Source organism: Symsagittifera roscoffensis, chromosome 3, assembly GCF_963678635.1.
Source record: "Symsagittifera roscoffensis chromosome 3, txSymRosc1.1, whole genome shotgun sequence".
Taxonomy (NCBI): domain Eukaryota; kingdom Metazoa; phylum Xenacoelomorpha; order Acoela; family Convolutidae; genus Symsagittifera; species Symsagittifera roscoffensis.
In genome coordinates, this window is record NC_087064.1 from 57,222,162 (window position 1) to 57,235,547 (window position 13,386).

Below are 13,386 nucleotides of genomic sequence, written 5' to 3' on the forward strand. Positions count from 1 at the left end.
CCATTATAATAATAAGTTTGATAATGGGGGTTTCGCCAAAAAGCGCGATGTCTTTTTAAAATTCGAACTTTCTAAAAACTGCCTATAAACGCAATTTCTGGCCTGTTTTTCGACACTTTGCCTGTGGCACAGAAAATTTTGTCACAATAGGTCTTTATAAGGTTTCAGGTGAGCTCAAAAAATCAAAACCTCGGTTTGACAACCCAGATGAATTCGCCATTCCTTGAAAAAACTTTCAATCATCCGTGTATAAATTCCACGTTCAGTAGCTTTTCCCCAAAAAGAACTTTGAGCTTAATATTCGACCGTTTGTTCAGCTTATGAGCATATTTCAACAGTAATAAAACTGAAATTTTTGTTCCGACCAGCACTATGGGATGGGAAGGAACTATGGCGTATAGTCAATTTTTCAGCCAATTTTAGCTATCTCGAAGAAATCTCGTAGGGTAGAACTGTGGAGTCAGAATTTTAAACAAGGTTGTCTCCGTGTCGAAAAAATGGGTGTGAATACTACATTCGGTCTTCATACTAAATTAGACAATTTCTGGAAAGAAAAAATGAAAAATTATGTTTTTTTATTTACTTTATTTTTTCGTTTTTACAATTTCGATTTTTTTTCCCTGAAATCAGTGGTTCGGAATATTCTGTGCTAGTTGATGGCATAAGCTATGAATTTGGATTACTCAAGAAGGGTTAATCCACGTACAAAAACTAACATTGCTTATAGGGTGCAGTTTCAACTCACTACCCAGTCTACTATCGAGATAGACCAAATAAACTTCATCTGCATCTGTTATTGTTTCAAGAAGTGAGAAAAGAAAAGCTCTGATGGTATTGGTGAAGGCCACATTGGAATTGTCCACTAGAATAATCAGTGACTTCGAAGGCTGAAGTAGTTTCAAGTAACCCTGAAACACACGTAAAATTTCTGAAAAAAGTTGTCATGATTTGAAATTAGATATATCAGCCCAAAAGGAAAATTCATATATATAAACAGCATTGTGGATTATCAAAATCAATCATTATCGTTATTTCTTCTAATTTATGACCAAATTGATTACTCAAAAAGGGTTTACCTTGTGTAAGCGTGAATTTGAATCCGGGCTATTCCGGAATACTTTTGGCGCAGATATGGCTGGATGTAGAATAGAGAATCCAGTGTTGGAATGATAAGTGGATGACGTCACCAAAGAACCCAATGAGTCTCGCAAACTTTTCAGCTTCGGTTCCACTTCGTTCACGCCGAAACACAGTTTGCTCAACAAGTGCTACAATACATGAAAATTTGGATGTTAATTATTCTGAATGGATGACAAAATTGATGTTGCGACGTTGGAACAAGGTGACGGATTATTTGGACTCGGTGTTTTTTTTTCTCCAGACAGATTTCGACTTTTTAACGAGCCATTTTTGCTACTTTTTACCATTTGAAAGGTGTTGATGTCTTCAGCTGATAATTTTTACAAAATGTTTCGTCTGTGAGTTTTTTTTTGCGAAAACTGTTGTGGTATTTAAAATAGCCAATTTGGAAAATTTGAGAATATTAACGCGCAATATTTTTCGTTCGATAAAACGTAAGCGGTGAAATGATCTGGCTCAGAAACTAATCCAAATTGAAATGAAGCAAAAGAAATTTTTTGTATCATTTTGGCGTGGTTAATTTTGAAAAGTAATTTTTTTCAAAAATTTCATGAATTTTTTCTTGACCGTGTTTTGAATTCCAAAAAATATCAATAAATATGAATCAGTGTCGAAAAAACTTAGTTTGAACTTTCAGACTAAATAACAAAGTAAAACACGAACAAAACAAGATGAACTACACCGGCCATCCATTTTTTAGATTATTTTTGCAATTTTTACTCATTTTTTTAGCGTTATACCTCACTGTATTGCCATTCATCTTAAATTATTGAATAAAAATCAGAATTTTCTTATATGAAAAACTTTCAGAAAAATGACTTTCGTTGTACTCATTCTTCACCATTTAAGTAATTCAATTCAATTTTGCGTGGTTCTTGCACAGCGACCAATTATCCGTGTTTCGATTTTTTTTTCGCCTGGAAATGTCCTTTTTGAGATTGAAAACATTTTTTCAAAATCTATACTCGACTAAATAATTGCAGCAAAGTTTTCATCATAGTTATTTTCTCTTCTGAAAATCAATTGACCGTGAAACAGTAAACGGAAGCTGAATATTGTTTTTTTCCTGTCAGCAAATATCTGAACAGTTTCTCTATGAGTTCATTATTCATTCCAGTAAATTTTTTCCCGACCATTGAAGATGTGCAGGAGTTTTGTATTGGAGTGTATTTTAACTTTTTTCAACGAAAATTCAGGAACCACTAATCATAATTAGGATGAGTTGAGGTGCATAAGAATCTAAAACTCATTCACAGGTGACTAAAACGTCAACAAATTCATTCAGTATATTGTCCCAGAGTCGACAAAAACTGGTTAAAGAGTCGACAGAAACTGGTTAAAGAGTCGACAAAAACTAGTTAGTTTCGAGGGAGTAACGATAGAGTTACAAAATTTTCTGAAGAAGACAACTGCTGTCAAAGACAATGCGTAATTCATGAACAGGGAGAAATTTGCACCAGCGAGAAAACTATCACTATCTGTCATTGCCTTGTCACGACTTGTCGCCTGTTGCAAATTGTCAATTGTTAGGAATTTTCCCTTTTGTCTCCTGTTACAAATTGTCGCCTGCTACGTATCGTCGCTTGTCGCCCTTATGGCTCCTAAACTTCGTTGCTACTTTTTGATTACAAAAAATGTTGTTTGTGAAAATAAAAATTTCACGCCTTGAAAGATTGATTGATCAATAAAATGATGTGTCTTAAGACAAATATTTTCGCTGCACAGTAGAAGGGGTGATTGCAGTTTTTCACTGAAAATGGTTGGTTTCTCAGATCAAAAAATCTATCTCCAGATAAGAAAAAACTTTAACTTCATGCTGCAATTAATCTGTTAAAAGTTAGTATTGCTGTTTTTTTCTGGCTCTCAAAAATTGGTTTATCTAGGATTTTCAGGGGTTAGAAGGTTTTTTTAAGAAAAGCCAAGATCACTGACTTTAAACCGATCAAAACTATTCTACGAGCGTTCTCAAAAGACACATAAAACCTTACTATGACAAATTTTTATGCGCCCCAGGCGAATCTTTGAAAAACTGGTGTCAAATAGTGTCTGCACCCCCAAACACTGCAATGGTTAACACTTGAGTTTATATTAACCAGTTATATTTGAGTTAATGGAATGAAAACCAGTAACTCCTAATCTAGTTATTTTCTGGCAAAACTCAAATTTAGGTAAAAAAGTTAAATTCCCTTTTTTTGCCACCACCACGAACCCATCTGATATCATGCTACGCTACAAAAACACAGATCATCGACATTATCTCTGTTTTAAAAATCTACTCACCGGAAAAACGCTGAAGTGTGAATATCCAGAGAAGTTCAAATGTTTTCCGAAAACTGACACCAAACTCTCTGGATAAATTACCGAGGAATGTTGTTTCGAAAGAAAGTAATTTTTATTTGATGCTAAAGCCTCGTCATTTGGAATAACGTTTTCCAGATTGTAACTATCTATGAAGCTACAGTTAAATAAATTAGATTGCAACAAGTGGCTTGCAGGATTTGATAAATCTGAAGACCAAATTTTGAAATTATCAGATAAAGTAGATGCTGTTTGCTTCAAAAGTTCTTCGATTTGCAAAAACTTTGAGCTGTTGACATCTGGATACTGCTGATTTTTGGCTATAGCAGGTGAAGAAATAAACCAAAAAATAGAAAATAAAGCATAAGATGAAACTTTTGAAGCTATCATCTTCGGTGTTTTTTGAAGCACCAAGTCGCATTCAATGCGCAAAAGAACTACTTTTTCTTAAAATTTGTTAAAAGAGAACTGTTGCTATGCATAGCGCTAGCACGAAAGCTTAATTTTTGCCATACGAAGGATTAAATTTGCAAAAATAACTGGAAAAAAATTACTTCGAAATTATTTTTTGACCAGTAAATGACGGCTAGGTGGTAAGAACTAAAGACACACCTAAGGGTGTTTGTCAAATTTATATTATTTGTATTGAATTGCTTTGTAGTTTTTACTAACCACCTGAGAACTTACCAATACTATCGCTGTCTAATTAGCCAATCAGGTCGTCTTTAAGAGCTGCGAGACTTTGATCGACTAAAACTAAACAAAGATAATGTAAGTTGAAAAGAAATGGTCAGATAGTTTATAAACAAGCTTGGACAAAACTGACACCTACCTCAAAATTTAGTCAAAAAGCTGCCATGGGAAAATTCCGCACCACTTATTGTTCCTATTTTCCAAGAAAGTAACGGAATAATTATGCTTGGGGTGTTTTTTATTCAGACCAATTTAGGAAAACGAAATAAATTTTCAACGAAAAATATTAATGCTTTGGAGATATATTGACACCCCTAGATCAAATTCAAAGAAATATTTCGCTGGTGATCAGCGGCAGATTCAGGGGTGGGGGAGACGCCCACTTTAGCAGTTCGTCACCTCGCGATCCAAAAAGTCCCCCTTTGTTACTATTTTACGACACTCATTTTCAGCTGACCGACCTTCAAATTTTTCTAATTGGCGCGACTTGGGCGCTAACATATACTACATTTGAGCGGGGAACGAGCGCCGATTAAAGCAATTTTTTGGTCGAAACTATGGTACAGAAAAGTATGGCAAAGTATGATAATTATAGTAATTTGAGAAAGCACAGAAAAAAATTTGGCCAACTTAAGAAAAGTTGGAAAGTATTCTATTAACTTTTTGAAAATCCGCCTCCTCGAAACAATTTTAACCAATTCAAAAATCGTTCCCGATGGCAATCATTTCTGATATTAAACTGGAGCCTAAAAATTGCTATTTTGATTATTGTTCCGACTTTCGTAACGAAAGTACGCATATTTGTGCTCGGGGTGTTTTTTTTCCTCCAGAAAATTTTCGACTTTTTAATTAGCCATTTTGACGGAACTTTTTAAATATCATTCAGAAGGTAATGTTTTCTCGAGCTCATATTTGAAAAAGTCTTTTGCCTGTGATCATTTTTTGTAATGTTATGGGGGTTTAAAGATTGCCTTTTTTTTCTTTCAATTTTTGATAATTAACGCGCGATGTTGCGCGCTTTTAACGTGTAGGCGTAGATTTTATCCGTCCTAGAGATCGCCACAAATTCGTTGAAGGAAGCTTATTTGCCATTAATAATTGTTACTAGGAGCGAAAGCTATCACTCTGTACTTTATATGGCATGAGGGTGCATAGTTTTCACAAAAAATCTCAATTTTTTTAATTTTTTTTTTAATTTTTGTTTTAATACATTCAATTTTTTCTTGTTATTACTGCTCCATAGACCTTAAAAAGCTTCCTCCTGATACGGTCAATATTTTTTTTGAATAAATTTTGAAGTTTATAATCCTTTATCCATGCTGCTGAAAGCGTTGCGCACCCAAAACCATTCCAATTGGAATTAAAGCAAGCTAAACAATCTTCTGTATTCTTTTAGGATTCAATATATGATATCTACTTTTTGATCTTGGTCGCTGCGAGTGAAAAATTTTTAAAAAATTAAAATTATAAATTTTAGCTTCACAAAAATTGTTAACATAAACAATCATAAACTCTATAAAGGACAGTTAGAACGTTCAGGATTTTGCTCTGATAAACGACCTTATAGATTAGATTTTTTTCCCCATTTTTTTTGATTTTTTTTTCAACTTCCAGGAAAATGCAATCCCACCGATATCAGATTTGTCCAGGAAGCGAATGCGCTTGAGAGCAGAACTAATTTATCAATTGGCCGAAGATGTAATTAGGAGACTATTTTTCCCCCGCTAATAAATGTTTTCCGTGATTGCCAGTTCTCTGAAACATGTCATACTAAGTCCGTTTCCCGCTAAGACCAGCCGATTTTAATCTTTAAGTATATCGAAAAGACGAGCCCGATTGATTTTAGGCCGAACGAAAAACTTTATATTTAAATAAAAATCTACTTAATGAGCGTCAGTGAATTGTTAAAATTACACTTTAATTTACAAATTAATCCCTTGTTTGGCTAATCAGATTTGGTAGTTTTGCTGATGGACTTGTGCTGCTTTTGTACCCTTCGTTTCTTCTGCTGGCGCCCCTACTTCAGGTATACGAATTGAAAAGAATATTATTTATGTGAATATTTCATAGCGCATGTAAGGCAACAACAAGGTACCGACATAGCTAATAAATCAAAAAGTAAAAAGAGAAATATTGATTCAAAACCAAGGGAATTTTGTTCCATAACTTTATTGTTTCAACTTTCGAAAAAAGTCAGAATATTTATGCTTTGTTGCGGTTTTTTGTTTCAGTGAATTTTTGACTTTTTAACTACGCGCTTTGGATATAAATTTTTTACACAGTTAAAATTTTGTGTAAAACATTTCTAAAAAAATCACCTTCAATTGTTTTTTTTTGAGAGAAAGGATAAAAAAACAAGATTGATTCATCAATCTTTCAGCCAACATTTTTTTTATTGGGCCTTAAAGTGCATTAGGAACATTGATTTGAAGTTTTTATTGAAAAAATATATGTTAGCAATGTTGAAAAATATATGTATACGAGTAGTCTTTTTGTGTGATTTGTAGTACCTACTGAAAAACGGCATAAAATTCTTTAAAAACTAATATTTCCTTCAACAAAATTGGCCTGCGGAAATTAATGTTCTGTTTTCTTTTTTGGCTTATTATAAAAACTCAGAACAATTAATCTTGCGAAACCCATTTATATGTGACCAAAGCAGTGATTTCAGTTCTGTGTCAAAACCCCACCTCAACATTGTTTTCGCGCATTCGTTTTCAAAAACAACTGAGGACGGTCGCTATTTATGACAAGGATATTTGAATATCAACGCGAAACCCTAATATTCTGACTTCACTTTGACGCCGATGAAAAAAAAAATTCTTGAAAATGTATAAAAAGACTGCTCAGCCCACAAGGCAAAGCCCTGAAAGTTCCGACTGCTTTTTGAGGTCTACGAAGCAGTGTTTGCTTTAACAAAAATCAGGACTTTTAAAAAAAAAATTGAGATAGTTTTTAAAAGTCATCCTCCTACATGCCATATAAAGGACAAAGTCATAGATATCTCTCCTAGTAACATATAATGTATGTCAAATAGCCTGCTTCATCCAATTTGAAAAGTTTCCTAAAAGGCATTAAGCCTCCGCTCAATTTCGCGAAAAAAATTTCGCGAAAAAAATTGCGCGTTTATTGTCGAAAATTGGCCATATTTCCAATCCTTAAGCCCTCGTAGCTTTACAGAAAACAATCACAAGTAAAATACTTTTTTCATATTGAGTTCAGAGTTTTATTGTTTTTTGTCAGATAAAAAGATTTTGTCATAATTTCCTCGATAAAAAGTCAAAATTGTCAGAAGAAAAAAAAACACCCCTAGCACAAATATTTCCTCTTTTTCTTCAAAATTCGGAACAAAAAGATGCATTTAGCGTCTCGCATAGTGCTAACAGGAGCAAGGAGTGCGCCTCTATTCAATTTGTGTTGATTTAATTCATTATTCAGACGTGTTATACGAGCACAATATATCGCTTGTTAATTGTCTCAAACTGACTGGATTGGCAATTGTCAAACCCTCCTAACTTTACAAAAAGTGATTACAAATGTTTTTGTTTTTAATTTAACTCAGAGCAACTATATACTTCAAAAAGTATATAAAAGTTCCGTCAAAAGTGCTTACTTAGATAATTGAAACCTGACTGAATAAAAAACCATCCCAAGCACGAATATTCCGGAAAGTCGGAATAAAAAGGCGTTTGTGATGATATCAGTTGTGTGAGGTTAAGGATAGCAGTTGCGCAACGTCAAGAAGACATTGCCACTTTAGTGACAAAACGAGTAGTGAAAAATTGTTCAAAAACTGTCAGGCTATTCGATGAAAACTGCAGGCAAAATGGGAAGCAAAAATAGGTTTATCCCAGGTTGACGGTTGAAAATTGCAATCTATTGCACCCAAACCCCACATACTACTTCTGCATTTCCTAACTTCAATTTCGTTTATTGTGCACGGAATACAGACCAGAGCTTCTTGCGAAGCGCATAATTATCCATTAGGTGTAAATGACGTGAAATCAAAACAAGACTGCTCGTATCAGGGCGAAGCCCTGAATGTTCCGACTGCCTTTTAATGTTTAATAAAATGTAATAAAAATGAAAATAAAATTTCTAAAATTTGAAATTTTTTTATGAAAATCATCCCCCCACGCGCCATATAAAGTACAAAAGGATAGATTTCGCTCCTTGTAACAAATCAATTATGGCAAATAAGCTTCTTCCAACTAATTTGGAACGATTTCTAAGACGGATTAAATTTCCGCTTGCGCGTTAATAGCGCGAATTATATCGCGCGTTAATTGTCCCAAATTGATCAAAATGGCCAAAATGGCAATCTTTAAACCCTCATAACAACACGAAAAATGATCACAGGTGAAATATCTTTTCAAATATAAGCTCAGGACAACAATAGCTTTCGAATGATATAAAAAAATTCCGTCAAAAATGGCTAGATAAAAAGTCGAAATTTGTCTGAAGAAAAAAAAACCCACCCCGAGCACAAATATTCCATTACTTTCGTATCGAAAGTCGGAACAAATATAAAGCATCTCCTTTTTATGCTTTAGGAGTATTATTGACAATACATTACTTATTCGTCGCGGTCCAGTATTGCTTTTATGATAATTTGATTGGATTGCTTTGCAAGTAGAAGAGAATGTTCAGACCACAGTTATCATAGCACATTTCTCATCTCACGGCTTTCAAGACTAGAATTAAAATTAGATTTCAAATTTGTTCGAAACAGTTTGCGACTGCATTCGAAGCAGTTTAAAGGGGGCAGTACAACAGTGCCGAAGTACAACAGTGCAGAAAAAAAAAATTAGTTCAACAGTACCGAAAATGAAAATTTTGTTCAACAGTGCCGATAATTTGAATAAATTTCAACATATCAAGTGAGGCAATCAAAAATAGGGCATTAAAAAGTGCCGTAGTACAACAGTGCCCAAGCTAAAAATGTGTCAAACAGTGCCGAAAGTTGAGTATGTTTGAAAAAATTGAGTACTGCTGGCGAATTTCTGACAGGTTGCTTAGATGCTGCGTTTTTTTTGGAGCAAAACGGAGAACAAAATTTGACAATTTGCTGAGATAATTGTTTGTTCAGAAAAGATTATGATGCCGTGCTTAAAGAACTTTTGTTTACTGATCAAGCAGCATCAGTTAAAATGGGGGCGTTCAACAGTGACGAAGTACAACAGTGCCGAAAAAGGCGGGAAAATTTCAGAATAATTTACACGCAATATCTAAAAAGCGGGAAGTTACTGACGCTAATTATCAAAGAAAATAACTCCAATTTTGGCGCCAATATGTCTGCAACTGCAAATTAAACAATTATTTTGGCGCCAAAACGCATAGGTTGCCAAAACGTCTGTGTCACTTAATATTGTAAGCGATCGCTGTTTAATTTTTGATTGCCTCTCTTAATATGTTGAAATTTATTCAAATTTTCGGCACTGCTGAACAAAGTTTTCATTTTCGGCACTGTTGTACTTCGGCACTGTTGTACTGCCCCATTAAAATGGCCATTTTTCACTTTTCATCTTCCGTTGATTTAAATTAAATTACTTGTCAGTGATTGGGGATCAGTTAAAACAGAATTCAAAGTCAATTTCGGCACGGTTGATTAACATTTTTTTGGTATTTTTGTACTTCGGCACTGTTGTCTGACCTTTTTGCCTCATGCGCTACAATTACAAATTGGCATTCTTCAACCAAAAGCTCCTAGTTTTACAAAAATTAATTCAAGCAAGCCCAGATATAATGGGGGGCTTAATCAAAAAGTAAACAAATAAATATTGATTGAGTATCAAGGGGATTTTGCTCAACAGCCTTCTTGTTCCAACTTTCAAAAAAATCAGAGTTTTTACGTCATAATTTTTGGAATATCAGTTTAATGAAATGACACAAATCATTTGGTCTCTTTGTTAGATTACAAGACATAAATTGTAAATTTCTTACTTCACAAAAATATTGAGGCATAAAAAACAAGATTATTTTATAAATGTTTTCAGTCAACATTTTTACCTGGCTGTTAAGTGCGTTAGGAACTCTCAGGGGTTACAAGCAGTCTTGTTGAGTGATTTATAGTAGCTCATGAAAAATGGCCTAAAATTTTTTCAAAACTTTTATCTCCTTCAACAGTTTGGCCTGCGAAAAATTCAATATAAATATCTTTTAAAATTCAGAACAATTTGTGATGCGAAACCCAGTTTTATGAGATGAAAGCAACAATTGCAGTTATGTTACAAAGCGCCACCTCAACGTTAAGGTTCTCATACATTCTTTCCTCAAAAACAACTGAGAACAGCCGTTCTTTATGACCAAGATATTCGAATTTTAAGGCAAAACCCTGATGTCCTGACTGCGTTGTGACGCCGATGAAAAAAATTTGCTTAAAAACTGATAAAATATTCAAAATCAAGCAATGATTCACGTTTTATTCGACTCACTGCATACAAGATGATAAAAGATGTTGTATTTGGTATTTCGTATAGTACTAACAGGACCAATTAGTGTGAATCAATTAAGTTTGTATTGATTTAATTGTCCCAACTTTCAAAAAAAATGGAATATTTCTGCTTGTGGTGTTTTTGTTTCAGTCAATTTTCGGCGATCAAAATAATAATTTCTAACAAAGTTTTTTAAGTCTCATTGAAAAAATCGACTCCTTGAAATCAAAAAATGTGAAAAAATTTCCGCGTCACTTTTTGTTCCGACTTTCGATACGAAAGTAACGGAAAATTTGTGCTCGGGGTGGGTTTTTTTTCTTCAGACAAATTTCGACTTTTTAACTAGCCATTTTTGACAAATTTTTTTAATATCATTCGAAAGCTATTGTAGTCCTGAGCTTATATTTGAAAAAATATTTCACCTGTGATCATTTTTTGTAAGGTTATGAGGGTTTAAAGGTTTCCATTTTGACCAATTTAGGACAATTAAGGCGCGATATAATTCGCGCTATTAACGCGTAAGCGGAGATTTATTCCGTCTTAGAAATCGTTCCAAATTGGTTGAAAGAAGCTTATTTGCCAGATTATTTGCTGTAATTGATATATTAAAACGAGCAAAAATTATCACTTTGTACTTTATATGGCGTGCGGGGGGATAATTTTCACAAAATAAATCTCAAATTTGAAAACAAAATTCATTTTGTTTTTTATTAAATTCAACATTTATAATTACTTCTCCATAGACCTTAAAAGGCAGTCCGTAAATTCAGGACTTTGTCCTGATACGAGCAGTTTTGTATATCTTTTGTTATCTTTCAACGTATAAAACAAAGCTTCAAAAAAGTGTTATGCTTTGTGACCTCGGTGTAGTAGTTTCGATTTTTGCAAATTTGTAGTTATTTGTAGTTTTTTAACAGTCAAAAATCATTGTTCGCAATTGTTTGGTTCGGAGAAATCATTTTTTGCAGAAATAAAAAAAATTTTGTCGGAGTTTTTTTTTTGGAAACAAACAATGGTTATAATACCAAAAAATGCTCAAAAAATTTGAACTGAATTGTTGCTAGAAGCGAAATTTATTGTTTTGTACTTTATATGGCGAGTGGGGGGATGATTTTCTTTCAAAAAAATTTCAAATTTTAGAAAAATAAGGTTTTCATTTTATTTTATTTCATTCATTTTTTTTTATGTTGTTTTTGTTATTACTGCTCTATAAACGTTAAAAGGCAGTCGGAACCTTCAGGGCTTCGCCCTGATACGAGCAGTCTTGTTTATGTTTGAGGAGTGTATCAGTGACAATATAAACTTTATTCGTCGACGATCCAGTGTGGCTTTCATGATAGTTTTGTTTGGGTTACTGTGCAAAAAGAATAGAATGTTCATACCGCAATTATCATTGCACAAAACTAAAAATTCTATAATCAGTGGAATTTCTCCTCTCACGGCTTTCAAAGCTAGAATTATAATGAGATTTCAAAATTGATTGAAACATTTTGCGACTGCCTTTGATGGAGTTTAAGGTAGGTTACGGTGAAAAACTGATGAAAAACGGACTTTCTGCTACAGCTAACGTAAACCACAGCTAAATAATTTATATTGATTCTAACATCAAAGTAATTGGCGCAATTAGTATTCTTCAATTCAATTAGAATTGTGTTTGATTCGGACTGTTTTGCCACATACGCTATAATTCCAAAGAGGATTTCTTCAATATTCGTTTTACTAAAGTTATCGCAAGCAGGCGCAGATCTACATAGGGCAATTTTCCGCAAAACATACAATACCAGCTTTTGCGAATAACATTTGAACCCCATTTCAATGACAAACAATACCAGCTCTTGCGAAGCAACACATAAAACCCATTTCAACCCAACAACTTTTTGGCACAGCAAGCCAAATAAAAACAACAATTCTTTTTTGGAACGCTTGACTACATAAATTTAGTTTTTCTTTCGCTTGGTCGTTCCCTGAACGTTCCGACTGCCTTTTAACATCTTTGAAACAATTTTTGAAAAAATCAATTGGAAAAAAATATATAAAAGTTTCAAAAACCCTGATGGTTTCGACTGTCTATCAACGTTTTTGACACAGTTTTTGAAAACATTAATTGGAAAAAAATATCCAAATTTCAAAATAGAAATTGGAGTTTTTGTAACTTTTTTTGGAAAACTTCACTGCACATGCTATGCGAAGAACAATGTATGGTAATGTAATAAAATCATAAATTTTTTTGCCTTAATTCAGTTTGAAACAGCTTACGAGCGGATTCTCAATATTTTTTGTATTCTATAAGTTTTTTTGTTCAAAATTAGCTAGTTAAAAAGTCGAAATTGGTCTGGAGAAAAAAAAACCATATTGAGCACAAATATTATGGAATTTTCATAAAACATCGACACAAAAATCAGAAAAAAAAAGAAGTCAGCAGTTTTAAGTTTTTTTATTTAGCTGTTAATTTTCATAACTTAAGCGTAGCAGATTTGTTAAATTTCTTCATTAATTAAGCAAATTTACATCAATTTTTTTCAAAACGTGAAAGTTGAACAATTTTGTTTTGCAAATCGGTCTAAGCTTATAAAATAATTATATTAAGAAATCGCTTTCTCTTCTACTTAAAGTAATACGTTGTTTACGTTCAGAAAAATGTGGAACAAAAGTTTCATTCTCAAAGCAAGGTTTTGTAGACGAGTCATTTGATAAAAATCTAAGCGGTACAAAAACTGGTACGGCAATTTTTGAAGAAATTATTTGGCTTTTAAATCGTCCTTTGAAGCCAAAAATAGCTTAAAAAAGTTGAAATCTCTGAAAAATGGCCAATGGCTAAAAT

The 13,386-nt window shown here is 33.3% G+C and overlaps 1 long non-coding RNA gene across 1 annotated transcript; it reads right to left on the minus strand.

The window, feature by feature from the left end:
• Positions 1-734: 734 nt before the first annotated feature.
• LOC134842813 (uncharacterized) lies at positions 735-3,870 on the minus strand. Its single transcript, XR_010162558.1, has 3 exons — positions 3,421-3,870; positions 1,077-1,268; positions 735-908 (listed from the first exon to the last, which is right to left on the minus strand). It is a non-coding gene; the product is annotated as an uncharacterized LOC134842813 (long non-coding RNA).
• Between the last annotated feature and the right edge of the window lie 9,516 nt (positions 3,871-13,386).